This window comes from Branchiostoma floridae, chromosome 12 (assembly GCF_000003815.2).
Source record: "Branchiostoma floridae strain S238N-H82 chromosome 12, Bfl_VNyyK, whole genome shotgun sequence".
In the NCBI taxonomy this organism is placed as follows: domain Eukaryota; kingdom Metazoa; phylum Chordata; class Leptocardii; order Amphioxiformes; family Branchiostomatidae; genus Branchiostoma; species Branchiostoma floridae.
This window is the reverse complement of record NC_049990.1, coordinates 19869196-19883173: the sequence shown is the minus strand read 5'-3', so window position 1 is coordinate 19883173 and position 13978 is coordinate 19869196.

The following is a 13978-nucleotide window of genomic DNA, read 5'->3' as shown; positions in this document are numbered from 1 at the left end:
ATGTCCTAAGCGACAGTCTGCTTAATGTTAAAGAAGAAATCTATCGGTTTTCAAGCATTGTTGTCATATGTTGGGCATTGCGTCGTGAAATACAACCGACGACAATCTGGGAGACAATTGCAAAGATGCACAGGAACGGTGTCATTGATGACAAAAACGCGCATCACTTGATGGTGATGGTCAGCATCTCAGCAGAACTGAGGCTGCGGACATACATGAACAATCATGGCCAAGTTGAAAACATGTCAGCATTATCGTCAATTCCGATAGAAACAGATCCAGGGGAAAACTTAAGGAAAGTGTTTTATATCTCAAATTCGAAACAACTCATGCGATATTATTACACAGCAATACCTTTGAAGCGCTTTGTCTCAAATATTATCGAGTCGTCAGGACATCCTTTAAAATTATTTGACAATTCTTTGCAACTAAAATCCCAGGTATACGATAGTCTGTGTGATTACCCTAACTCGAAGGTATGTTTGGAAAAACTTCTGCAGAACAATCAAACCCGATTTTGTGAAGCTTCCATGCATTCTGACATTGTCAAAACACTTCACAAATTAGGTGAAGTATGTCAGAACATTGGGGATCACATAAAAGCCGTCAGCTATCACGAACGGTCACTACAGATGAAGCGGACTGTCTACGGTGAGACCACTGAACATCCTGATATCGCCTCGTCACTAAACAACTTGGGTAACGCCTGGATGGACCTTGGTGATCACAAAAAGGCCGTCAGCTATCACGAACAGTCACTACAGATGAAGCGGATTATTCATGGTGAGAACACTGCACATCCTCATATCGCCTCGTCACTTAACAACTTGGGTAACGCCTGGATGGACCTTGGTGATTACAAAAAGGCCGTCAGCTATCACGAACAGTCACTACAGATGATGCGGATTACTCATGGTGAGAACACTGTACATCCAAATATCGCCATGTCACTAAACAACTTGGGTAACGCCTGGGGGGACCTTGGTGATTACAAAAAGGCCGTCTGCTATCACGAACAGTCACTACATATGATGCAGACAATCTATGGTGAGAACACTGCACATCCTGATATCGCTGGGTCACTAAACAACTTGGGAAACGCCTGGAGTGACCTTGGTGATCACAAGAAGGCCGTCAGCTATTACGAACAGTCACTACAGATGAGGCGGACTATCTATGGTGAGAACACTGCACATCCTGGTATCGCCTCGTCACTAGGCAACTTGGGTAACGTCTGGATGTACCTTGGTGATCACAAGAAGGCCCTCAGTTATCACGAACAGTCACTACAGATGAGTCGGACTATCCATGGTGAGAACACTGCACATCCTGATATCGCCAAGTCACTAAACAACTTGGGTAACGCCTGGCGGGACCTTGGTGATTACAAAAAGGCCATCAGCTATCACGAACAGTCACTACAGATGAAGCGGGTTATCTATGGTGACAACACTGCACATCCAGATATCGCCTCGTCACTAGACAACTTTGGTACCGTCTGGGGAAACCTTGGTGATCACAAAAAGGCCGCCAGCTATCACGAACAGTCACTACAGATGTGGCAGATTATCTATGGTGAGAACACTGCACATCCTGATATCGCCTCGTCACTAAACAACTTGGGTGTCGCCTGGATGGACCTTGGTGATCACAAAAAGGCCGCCAGCTATCACGAACAGTCACTACAGATGAAGCGGGTTATCTATGGTGACAACACTGCACATCCTGATATCGCCTCGTCACTAGACAACTTTGGTATCGTCCGGGGAAACCTTGGTGATCACAAAAAGGCCGCCAGCTATCACGAACAGTCACTACAGATGAAGCGGGTTATCTATGGTGAGAACACTGCACATCCTGATATCGCCAATTCACTGAACAACTTGGAGCTCGCCTGGTTTTTCATCATTTTTCACTGATTGTGAACGATTAACATGTTTGATGACATCCTATCTACTGAATACCAAATTTAACTTTTTGCAACAATGAATCTTTGTGCCAATGAATTGAAAACGCCTGTCATTATGTAGTTGTCCTCTTTTCAATTTCCTTTGTCTGTTTCCGTCATCATCATCATATCTTATCGCTCCATGTCCTAGTCTAGCAGGGGGCTGCCTCGTTGGCCAGCCTCTCTCAGATCAGTGAGCAGCTTGGGCCGAGTTCACACTTATTTCGTAAAAGGTGTTATATGGTTTTGTAAAACTTCGTTGTATGTCTGCTTCTGTATTTTACATAATTCATGTTACTAAACAGACACCGTATACTAGTAATAAAAATTACCATTGTATGATTATCTTATCAAGAAGTTACTTGTGTGCGCAAGAAAAAATACTGCATGTCAAACATGGTGGAATATAAAGCACATTTGATTACGATTCCCTTTCTTATAAGATTACAAAAATAGGAGCTCTTAAAATCTTCATAGTAAGCTCTCCTAACGTTTTAACATCGAGAGCCGTTGTCATCCACTGTCTCAGAAAAAGACATTGAATCCAATAAGTCAGTATGCGCATTACGCATGCATTGGCAGAGCAGTGACCACTTATAGAAATCCTCATTGGCGATAATGTTAAAATTAGCAAGTTCAGGGTGTCATAATCTCATTCGTGAACATTCCAGGTCATAAGAACTCACCTCACACAGCAGCCCGCTATCTCAAGTGTCCAAAAGTCTAATATCTAAACTTTCTGACCGGTGCAACTATTCCAGCGGTCAAACCTTGCCGCCATCTTGCTTTTCATGACGTCATTTTTGGGACTCGGCACTTGAAATTAGGGGTCAGCACAGGCCGAAAAGATGGACCAAAACCTAGTTTTTTGGCCGAATCTGAACATCTGCAACCTACACTGTCTCACCAATATGAAATGTACTTACATTTTCCTGCTAAAAGTCGAAAATAGGCTAAAATACTGTAGGGACTCGTTTTGGGCCTTCTGCGCCTGCGTCAATTAGGGTCATTGCCCTTGTAGGGGCTTCAAATTCAAGATTGACAAATTTCAATAATTGCACATGGTGCGGAAAGGGGTTGCGAAGAATCACCCCAAATTTCAAAGGTTTCTGACCTGGAATGGTCCCTTGGGGATACTTTCTGAGAAGCTGGATCAGGGGGCTGTGGCAGTGTATTCTAGGCTAGTGACACACCCCCTGTCAGTTGGCAAAAAGTAACAAAAACAGGAAAAAATGATTAAAACCTACTCACCCTGGCATAAGAACACTACTCTACCTCCATTTAGGGGCCTAAATCTGTACTAAAATGTTATTTGGGGTAGACCTGTAAGCATTTGAGGACTGTAACATACTGCAGTACAGCTAAAGAATACAAAAACTAACAAAAATGGCCAAAATACACTAAAATCAAAGAAACTGTAAAAAAATCATGAGCCAGGTGAGTCTGTGGAAACCTGCTTCTTACCTACATAACCAGTTTCAGGGGAAATATTAGCCCTAAAGGCCCTAAAACCCTCAAACCCAAAGTCTGGCAGAGCAGTGACCACTTATAGAAATCCTCATTGGCGATAATCCTCATTAGCAAGTTCAGGGTGTCATAATCTCATTCGTGAACATTCCAGGTCATAAGAACTCACCCCACACAGCAGCCCGCAATCTCAAGTGTCCAAAAGTCTAATATCTAAACTTTCTGACCGGTGCAACTATTCCAGCGGTCAAACCTTGCCGCCATCTTGCTTTTCATGACGTCAGTTTTGGGACTCGGCACTTGAAATTAGGGGTCAGCACAGGCCGAAAAGATGGACCAAAACCTAGTTTTTTGGCCGAATCTGAACATCTGCAAACTACACTGTCTCACCAATATGAAATGTACTTACATTTTCCTGCTAAAAGTCGAAAATAGGCTAAAATACTGTAGGGACTCGTTTTGGGCCTTCTGCGCCTGCGTCAATTAGGGTCATTGCCCTTGTACGTTAGAAAACAAGTTTTTTTCGTTGAATTAACCAACATTCCGCATGGCAATTTCAATCATTTTCGGCAGAGTTGACTTTGGTACGGTTAGTTGAGACAATCAAGTAAATGTTACTTGGCGGAAAACGCGGGGAAATTCGCCAGTTTGAGTTATTTTTTTTCATATCTGCCTCTAAAATGATTTTATTGAGGTTTATAGATCATGTTTGACCAAAACGGTATATTTTGGCCCACTGTACCTGGTATTACAACGGAATGACCTGAAATTTGGTGTAGATAGGCATTAGATAGTTGGTAAAATGAACCAAGTAAAATGTTGGGCATAAACTACTTTAAAATGCTTAATTTCAGTACTTTTCTGAGGGAAAATTGGTTTTCTGGTAAAAGTCGTTGTATGTCTGTTTCTGTATTTTACATAATTTATGCTACTAAACAGACACCGTATACTAGTAGTAAAAACTACATTTGTATGATTATCTTATCAAGAAGTTACTTGTGTACGCAAGAAAAACACAGCACGTCAAACATGGTGGAATATAAAGCACATTTTATTACGATACCGTTCCTTGTAAGATTACGAAAAGAGAAGCTCTTAGAATCTTTATAGTAAGCTCTTCTACTAACATCACGAACCCCCCATGTATAATGGAATGGGTTAGACCCATCGTCAGCCACTGTCTCAGAAATAAGACATTGAACCCAATAGGTCATAATATAGAGTTAGCTTTTAGACTAGAGCAGACACATGATATGTTGCATTGCATTATTTGTATTTCCCTTCCATGTTACCTGAAATTAGCCCTTGGGCAAGAATTCACTTTTACGTCAACATATAAAGTTGGACGCATATGATATTTAAGCTGCTACAAAAGAATATGACATGATGAGGTCTGTATTTTCGTTTTGCAATGTTATAAAGTGCATACTTGACTGACAGACACAATGCACTATCATGGTGGTTATGTTTATAAGGCTGGAAAATGATATCTCATTACGATTAAGCGATATGAATGTTTTATGTATATAGTATAAAAATGATTTGCTTTTGAGGAGAATTAAAAGAGTTCATTATCAGATTCAATAACCCCTTTGTATTATGACCAAACGATGTGATGATTTCATGTTATATTAAATTATGAGAAGATACATATTAGTCTTGTTTCTGTTTCCTTGAGTTGTCGTGTAGTAAACTAACTAGACTGGGGAGGATAATAATGATGAATTTGCTTAATTGGTATGTCGGGGATTTAAAAACGTCTTAGACCCAGTTCTTGTTCCCAGACTGAATGCCGTTCCTGCGCCCGTGTCCAGGGTAGTATGACTCCATGTCGTCATCACCACCTGTCGTGTTGGTCACGTGATTCTCCACCAACCCGCACTCCTCTCTCCACACACCTTCAAGAACCGCGCAGTAAACCTTCACCTTGGTGACGTCATCAAGGTCGTCGTCATCATCCTGCCCGAACCAGGAGAAACGAACCCTCTGATTGGTCATGACGTCATCTCGGAGGCAGAACTGTCTGTCTTCCCGCCAATCAGCGTAGAGCACGGCACATCTCAGCTTCCTCTGCAGCCGGGGACTCACAGGTACGTGCTGGGACAGGTGGCCGCTCTCGTAGTTACTGGAAAGTTACAAGACAATCTTTATTGACACAAAAAAACCATAACGCAACTTTTGCAAGGCCTACCACAAATAAACATGCAAGGAAACAAACAAGTGGATATAAATGAAATTTCCTACGAACCAGCAGATGAATAAACACGAGTAAATTAACATGTTTACACTATTGGATCTAATCAGATATATTTCCCAATCCGTACACTGTAATTATGAGGAGTCTCTCCTAGAGTGTAGATGAATTTTTCAAAACGATTGAATGTATTTCTTTCTTTCTTAACAAGTGGAAAGAAAGAAGAACAAAACTCTTGTAGTTAGAGTCTTCGGTGGTAACCGAAACAAGCCTCAGCCAAATATTCCACCGCTCCTTGTGTCGTAATTTATTACATTTCATAGATCTCTTTCCTAAAAAGAGAAAATCTGACACCCTAACTAACTTTATTATTTAAGGTCAGATATAAATCAAAGTCATAATCATCAGAAAACAAAGACATGAAAATACAGAAGGCCTGATCATTTAAACAGTAAGAAATATTAAAAAGAAACGTGCAGGAACAAGACTTAAAGAAGTAAGATTTAAAGTTTATCCCTTTCATATGCTCTACTACTTAACATTGTGATGAAATAAACATAGACTCACAAATCTCGCTCGGGCAGGAACTGTTCCGACCTGATCTCAGTGCCCGTCTTGTCTGTGACGTGTGGCGTGGATCCGATCACCTCTCGTGTAGCAGCGCTAAGCTCGTGCCGAACGGGACATGCCGTGACTGTGATGACTTCTGCCTTTGTGAAGTCAGCGCGCCGAGGACTTGTCTCTCCCCACCTGCTGATGACGTCATTTCCCGCGTTTTCTTCGTCGACAGGATCTGGCAGATCGCAGGTGTTGTTGACGTCATTGGTGATGTCATAGGTGCCGTCATCCTCACAGAAGTCGTGGTCCTTCTCGGTGGTACCCTCAGAGACTTGGCCCCCTCCAAGAGGACACGTAGAAGGTGACTTTTGGTCGCTGATGCCAGAGTTGGACGTCATCAGCTCTTTGAGCGGCCCCTGGTCATCATCACACACGGTGACGTCATTTTCAGACGACACGTCTGCTTTCTTTTGGTCTGCCATTTCCTTCGTTTTGGCTGGGTACTGCGCTGTGCCTAGACAAATAAAAGCAAAACATGTTGAAAACACATTTACAATAGCTTGCAAGCCAGACAGCACAGAAAACAGCCAGGATTACAAATATTGGTAACTAGACAGACAGACAGACAGAAAAGCAGACAGAGACAGACGGACAATCAAACAGACAGACAGACAACGTTGTCCACTTTATTCAAGCTCAAAATTTATCGAGAAACAATTAAACAAGGCTTTGCACGCTTTAGTTTTATAAGATCTGGGTAGTTTCTTCATCCCTGTAAGTTGTCCAGAATGGAAGGCGTTGTCATTGTCGTAACAAAATAAAAAGGCAAGTAAGAATTAGTTATGGCCTCACCAAAAGCTGATCACTCACCTCTCTTGTCCACAGCATCATTGAATACCTTGTTGTCCTCCCCATCTACTGCGTCTCCAGACGTCTTCTCACCCTCGGTGGAAGCTGTACGGACGTCTTCCGCAGTGGACAGCGCCTTGTCGCGCATCTTCACGGGACCGACAGCCGTCGGCGTCTCGTCCGAGACATCCCATGGGCACTTGCTGACCTCATTGGCGGAGGTAGCCTCCTCGTTTCTTACAGCAGGTCTACCAACTGGGCGAAGACTTGCTGGTCTTTATTGTGACCTCTACTAGCCTCTTTCTCAACTACTTTCCTTTCGGCCCTGTCGATCATACCGAGAGGAAAGGCGGCGCTCCTGCACAGCACCCCGGTTTGCGGCGCCAGCGGTACTAAGTTCAGGCCCGTGTACTGACTGTTGACTGACGGGATGTACTGAACACCTTGGGCAGGTGGTACTTCGGGCGCTGTGTGCGTGGTCTGAACTCTTTTGTGCTGATAAATATAAGAACAGAGGTGTTACATAATGAGAGAAAGATTAACAATGTAGCTACTATGTTTGTAGAAGATAACGTTATGATTTCATAGATTGGCAAATCCAAAGTCAAAGAAGAAGATATGAAGAACAAAAATGAACAAAAGGATCTGCCTGGTAAACCAGTGCTTTTAGTAATTTGTCTAACCTTCCTGACAACTACGATTTCATAATTAAGGGAACGTCAATTTTTCTTCTTCACAGGCTTTTATCAGTACGTTTTTGAGCTATGTATACAGGCCACAGATCTTTCAAAATAGCGTCGCACCGGACGCCGTTCTAGAATGGGCAGTTTTGACCAGTTAGCAACAATGACGATAATTTGATGAAGTAAAAAGTACAAAATTTCCCACCTCATACAGCCCGGCAGTGACAAGGACGCCCGCCCCGATGAAGAGCCCCAGGTCCAGACCGCCCCAGTCCGCATGGCCGGTCTTGTGCGGCATGTCCGGACGGAGGCAGTTCTTGTGGGAACCGCTAGGGTGCGGTGGTGAAGTGTGCACAAGTACCATACCTGTGTGGCAAAATGATACAGAATTTGTCGAGAAGAAATGGAAGCAAAGATTAAACGTTCGGTCCCGGCTATTCTCTTTTCATTTCCCACATAATAGGCTTGGTGACCTACAATCTTTATTTTTTTGGGTCCCAACAGTGAACAAGTCGAGTCGACGAGGACCGCTAACAATGACAGAAGAGACAGATCTGATATCGAAGCGAGGAAATTTAAATCAAATCTTTTAACAATTGACTAAAGTGTGAGCAGTAAATATTTTGATGCAATGTCTATCAATAGACTTGTCATTGTACAATATTAATGCACTAGTACATCTTTATGATTACAATATGATGGTCAGAATACACGTACCAGCTTTACGTTGTTAATCTGTATCTGTTGGATCACCTGGATTGAAATCTTACAAAACTGACAGAGAGATCCCTACCTACCGACCGTATGTTAGACACAACTGTACAGTTATTGGTAACGCAACATTTTTTCTTACGCCTAAAAATTACGTTTATAACGTTGAACCATTTTCTAACACTTACAGCGGCCAGGTTAATAATCCTCTGTGGAAACGTATATTGTGTGATCATGAAGTATACTGTACAAAGCTACACAAGGATCGGAAGAACTAAAGTTTGAAACACAGACGACATTTATCATTCCATACTTGCGGCTGGTCTGGTGTATGCGAATACTGCACTTCTTGGACAGAACCGCATGGCGACGCCTATCGCTGCTCTAGCGGTCTGCATATTTCTACTCACGGTATTTTGATATACAAGCGTTTAGTTCAAGACTTTCACGCAAAATATACTATAATCCTAGTGCCTCTCACGGAAACAATTCTCAGCCAAACTAAGCTAAAGAGACACGAGATTTTCGCCTGTAGTTTAGGAGGAAAAGAAACAACGCGCTTGGCTCTCGTTGACCGATTGTCACTGGTAAACAACAACAAACCAGTTGTTACTTGGAACAACCAATTGTGATGTTATTTCCTGTTTGCAATTGTTAACGAATTTCCGGTGTTCTGGAACGCTATAATATGGTGGGTAAACTGAGAAATTTGTTTGTTTGGAAGAGGGGCTAATCCAGACCATCACCGGGTATGAAAACGCATCCAGTGCAGCATTAAGTATTTGTGGCAAAAGTGTTGGTGAGTTCTTCAGGACAAAAGTGGCTTGCTGCCAGCAGTAGTATTGCTTAACAGTTAATGTGAAAGGGTATAACGTTAGGGTCGGGCGATTTGGCGAAGTGTTTTTGTCGTCTGCCTGTCGTAGCGCCCACCCCGTTTTAACCGTAAAATTAATTGCTACTTCGATCAGTCCATTTTCACCTTACCGTAAGATACAAAACACGCAAACATTCCCCCTTTTAAAGTACGTAGTTGCGGGCGCATCTGTACATGTAATTCCCTCGCTTTGCAGACGACATTAATCTGTTCAGTACAAATCTGAGGCGGTTTACCGGCTATGTGGACATGGGGTGCGCCTGGAACGGCGTACAACGGACAGCATTAGATAGAAAACTGTGGAGAACAATGACCCGTCTCGGTGAACTCTGAAATTCAGTGAAGTGAATGGATTGATTGATGGATGGGTGGATTTGTTAGCTTGAAAAAAAGAAAGGTCAAGCTTTACAAAACCCCGGTAGTTGAAGCCCCAAATATGGGCAGTGACGAAGCAGCGGAAGATGCAGGTATTCGAAATGAAGTGTGCAGTCGAAGGGCCAAGCATCAAACACTGGGTTCTACTTCTTTCTTCCACAGTAAAGTGTGCTGTTTTCTAAGATACCGCGCACGCCGGGTCAACGTTTGATCCAGTCTCATAAGTGTAAACAATGGCAGCTGCCCGCGGCACAACTAAACGACCTTTGACCTTCATTACGTTTATCCACAGGGGTTTTGCAGCACAGCAACATAGACATTTTGTGTTTATAAAATGACACCTGGTTCACATAAGGGATTTTTGTTCAGTACATTTATGCTTGCCCTTTTTTTTACAATGCACCTAGATCCGTTCCACAGTGTGATAGTCCATTTGTCTCTTTTGCATTGATACCAAAGTCCCCCTGTTAAACCCTCGCGGTACAAAGAGGTACGGCCACTCCTGGGGACTTCCGCATTTTCTCCTGGCAGTATTTTCGGGCTCAATGATCAGTTTTACCCCTCAATCCGAAGACCAAAGACGGATTTTACAATAAGCAGGCCTCAATTCTTAACTGTTAACATTACTGGAGACAACACAGACCTAACGAGACTGAACAGGTATGTGGGAGTGACGTTGTACCTTGAAGATCTTTAATCTATTCAACATGAACGCAATATTTGAACTGTTGTTTCCAACCCTACTATTGTCATTGAGAAAACGTCACAGTATCTGTTTACGACAGTACGTTTAATACTGAGTATAAAGGCTTTTGTCTGAAGACTGATGAGTAGGTGTTCGTTTGTAAACATTGTAGGTGTGTGTGGGTGGTGGTGGTGGAGGGGGATAGCAATTGAGCCAATCCGAGGTTCAAAACCCTTGGTCGCAGGTACGACTGATGGTACATTCCCTGTTAAGAGGGCAGACCGACACGTCAACTGGCCACAATTTTATATTCTTTTGTCGCTATTACCTCCATGAAATGTCATGGAGGTTATATTTACCTCCATGAAATGTCATGGAGGTTATATTTTACCCCGCGTTTGTGTGTGTGTTTGTGTGTGTGTGTGTGTGTGTAAACAAAATAACTCAAGAACGGCTGGGTGGATTGGTTTCATACTTGGTGTGTTGGTAGTGTGTGATAAAAGCTGGAAATTATTAGATTTTGGGCCCCCTAGCGGCTCCCCTTGGTACTGCAGCGCAACTTCCGGTTTTATCGGTGTTTTATCGGAGCTATCTCGGTGTTCTGAACAAGCTATGGCCACGATTTTTTAGTATTAGATAGCTCTTGTGCTCAGGAAGAAATGACATAAGTTTGGTTCCCCTAGCGTCTAATTTTGGGATAGCAGGGGCATTTTTGTCAAAAACTTCTGAAGACGATAACTCAAGAAGGGAACAACAAATTTTCATGATTTTTGGTATGTAGGTACCTTAGACAATGTTGTACAAGATAAGATACTAATTATGCAAAATTGGAGTACATTTGCATAATTAATGAGAATATTATATCATAGCAGTTTTTTCAATGTATCTCTTGTTCCAGACATGCTATGGTCTTGACATTTAATTTTAGGTGGTAGATAGCTTTTAGTGCCATGACCAAGTGGAGCAAGTTTCAGCCCTCTAACATTTAATTGTGGAACTGCAGGGGCGTTTTTGTCAAGACACTCCAAAGCGGATAGCTGCAGAAAGGATTGACAGATTGGCATCATATTAGGCATGCGGGTACCTTAGACAAAGATGTTCATAATGATATACATGTTATGCAAATGAGGACTTAATTTGCATAATTAATGAGGAAATTGTATAATTCCATTGTTTTCAATAACTGGACTTCAATAAATGTAACACATGTTAATTATGATAGGTGGAGTATAAGCAGATACCAAATATGGTAATGAGGAGCTTATTTGCATAATTTATGTAAAAATTGCAAAACCGCTTTATGATTAATAATGGGAATTTTATGATTGTGACATGTGTACGTTTAATAGTCAATGATGAACAACACCATGCATAAATTATGTCTATGTGTTAGTCAATTTCATTAAATTTAGGAAAGCTCTAAATTTTCATGGAGGTATGAGGTCGCCGAACTCTAGTTTACCCTGCGTTTGTGTGTGTGTTTGTGTGTGTGTGTGTGTGTGTAAACAAAATAACTCAAGAACGGCTGGGTGGATTGGTTTCATACTTGGTGTGTTGGTAGTGTGTGATGAAAGCTGGAAATGATTAGATTTGGGGCCCTCTAGCGGCTTCCCTTGGTACTGCAGCGCAACTTCCGGTTTTGCTATCTCGGTATTCTGAACAAGCTATGGCCACGATTTTTGAGTATTAGATAGCTCTTGTGCTCAGGAAGAAATGACATAAGTTTGAGCCCCCTAGCGTCTAGTTTTGGGATAGCAGGGGAATTTTTGTCAAAAACTTCTGAAGACGATAACTCAAGAAGGGAACAACCTTAGACAATGTTGTACAAGATAATATACTAATTATGCAAAATAGGAGTACATTTGCATAATTAATGAGAATATTCTATCATAGCATTTTTTTCAATGTATCTCTTGTTCCAGACATGCTATGGTCTTGACATTTAGGTGGTAGATAGCTTTTAGTGCCATGACAAAGTGGGGCAAGTTTCAGCCCTCTAACATTTAATGGTGGAACTGCAGGGGCGTTTTTGTCAAGACACTCCAAAGAGGATAACTGCAGAAAGGAACGACTGATTGCCTGCATTTTAGGCATGCAAGTAGCTTAGGCAAAGATTTTCATAATGATATACATGTTATGCAAATGAGGACTTAATTTGCATGATTAATGAGGAAATTGTATAATCCCTTTGTTTTTAATAACTGGACTTCAATAAATGTAACACATGGTAATTATGATAGGTGGAATGTAAGCAGATACCAAATATGGTAATGAGGAACTTATTTGCATAATTTATGGCAAAATGGCAAAACCGCTTTATGATTAATAATGGGAATCTTATAATTGTGACATGTGTACGTTATTCAATGATGAACAACACCATGCATAAATTATGTTAATGTGTTAGTCAATTGCATGAAATTTACGAAAGCTCTAAATTTTCATGGAGGTATGAGGTCGCCGAACTCTAGTTTTTTTAAATTTTTTTTATCATCATTCATGCTAACCTGAATAGACTATACAGGTCACAAGTCTGAAACTGCCACGTCATCCCGGACAGGGGAATTCCATGACAGGTCGGTATGTTTTTACCACGTGACGTTGGGATTAGGGAACTGTTTGTGAGCTTTTGTGTATGCCTCAGGGTAATTTGACTTGGTTTTAAACAAACACTGAACACAATACACGATAAAATGTACATAATGTTGGGTTTGAGGACTTGTTTATGAGATTGTGTTTCTGACTCAGGATTGACTTAGTTTAAAACAAACACACAACATAATGTACAATACAATATACGTGTTTCTTCAATCCCCAGGTATTCAGGCGCATTGATGTTCATGGCAAAGTGCATGTAGCATTAGCCTCTTTACGCATGTGTTTTGAATACGCCTTTTGGCAACGCCGTAGGGATGGATCCGTTAGCACATTATCGATACTATATAGACGTAGACACATTCATTTAAGTTCATATGTGCGAATGTTATACTCAAACGTTAGGAATAATGTATGTAATTGATTATTTCTGTTTCATGTAGCGATACTCTGGAGAAACTGAAGTTGAGGGTTGATTGGAGAAGCGTGTCACAGTAGAGGGGTCACTTTGCATACAATTGGAAGGTGCTGTTGTTCTGTAGAATATCGGTTCAGTCTTCGGGGGTCAAAGATTCATTCTTGTATTATCTACTTGAACCATATAATTACAGAAACAACAAAAGTGGGATTTCTTCCTCTGAAAGCTGGCCTCAGAACATCCGCTGAAGGCTGGCCTCAGAAATATTAATGATTAAAAAGAAAACTCTGACAGGTTTGTGAGATTTTTACTTTTTGCTACTTATTTAATAAAAGAAGACGCTTAAGGCAACAATATGCAATGTAAAAACTACTTAAATGTAAATGTAGCATGTGCTATTGATAATGGCAATTGAATTTTATATAATATTTATCAAAAAAATGTCATGTTCCTAATAAACACAAATAATTAAATTGTACATCATGTCATCCTCCAACAGCAGATGCAAAGAACACCTACAGAAGGGCTGCAGAGCCCTGAACACAGGAGACTTGGACATGGCAAAACAGCCGCAGAAGGGCTGCAAAACCCAAAATACAAGGGAAGTAACACGACAGAAAG